This window comes from Hylaeus anthracinus, unplaced genomic scaffold (assembly GCF_026225885.1).
Source record: "Hylaeus anthracinus isolate JK02 unplaced genomic scaffold, UHH_iyHylAnth1.0_haploid 0, whole genome shotgun sequence".
In the NCBI taxonomy this organism is placed as follows: Eukaryota; Metazoa; Arthropoda; class Insecta; order Hymenoptera; family Colletidae; genus Hylaeus; species Hylaeus anthracinus.
This window is the reverse complement of record NW_026533254.1, coordinates 15853596-15854944: the sequence shown is the minus strand read 5'-3', so window position 1 is coordinate 15854944 and position 1349 is coordinate 15853596.

Below are 1349 nucleotides of genomic sequence, written 5' to 3'. Positions count from 1 at the left end.
AAGCTCATCAGACAGATCCAGTTTTCGATATAGACACATTTCCAAGCGGTCGAACAAATCATAGAATATTTCGTAATAATGCTCGTAATACTTCAGTAAGCTCTCCAGCGAGTCGCTAATGGGAACATAAAAAAATAATAATTGATGGAATATAAAGACACAGAATCAATTCTCCAGCGAGTCGCTGATGGAACATTTCCAACCTCGGCTCGTTCCCGTACGAAAATGGCCACGCAATAAAATCGAAGGCTGCGTAGCGACTATTGATCGGGAGATCGCGGCGCCCCGTGTAAATTTAGAACATTGTTTTCCCTCCCGCGGAGTGAATTCCGCCGTGAGCAATCGCCTCCTAAATTCGGTCGTACCTAATCCCTAGAGCGACATTCTCCACGGAAACACGCAGTGAAAATTTCCACGAGCGAACAGCGTAGGTGCACGTACGTCTCGATAAATTAGCCTCGCGACGTGCACTCTCGATAAATATCGTGTTAAAGTCGACGTTGAACAACGATTGTTTTGACACTGGTGGAAAAATCGTCGACGAGTTTGTGGAAAGAAAGAACGTTTCTTTTTTTCAAGGATTTGGGAGGCGTGAGAGATCCACGAGACACTTTGTTATACTTTATTAAATCGTTGGCGATTGATCAAAAATTTTTTTTTTATGTACGTAAGAGATTTAGAAACGCAACTTTCAGTTCTGTAATTAGATTATTAGATTTCTGTTAGATTTCTATTTAATTCTGTATACTATAAAGTCACGCGCGGCATCGTTTTCAACGTCATGGAAACGAGAAGAATTCCTTCGAGAATAACGATTACGCAACGCGCGACGTAACAAAAGCTCTCGGGCTCTCGAGTTAACGGTAGCAACAATTTTACCGAACGGAAGGAACGCGCCCGCAAATCGTACGAGCGAGTTTCTTCCGGCGGGTTCTCAGCGCGCGGCGTTTATTATTAACTCTTTCGAATCGAGACATATATCCCTTTGAAGAGAGCAGAGCCGTAACAGACTAAACAGCGGTTCCAGGTATCGAGCCCGTGAAAAAGCTCCGTTTCGCGGACTCTTTTTAGCCGGGCGCGTTGTAAACGCTGTCATAATACGGCGCATCGCAGAAATTCACGGTCTAGCTTTCCCAGAAACGAGCTTTTGACCGTCGGAGAAGCGATTCGAATGCACTGACGTGGAAAAACAATCGAGCTTCATCGGCGAAACAAAGCGACATGGTGTGATGTTTTGGGCGAGAATCTTGGCGAAAAAGGAAGTACATTTTCTTGACATTAAACGTTGGAAGTAATTTTTACTGAAGGTGGAGGGTGCTTGGAATGAATTTTTACATAAATTAAGGAGT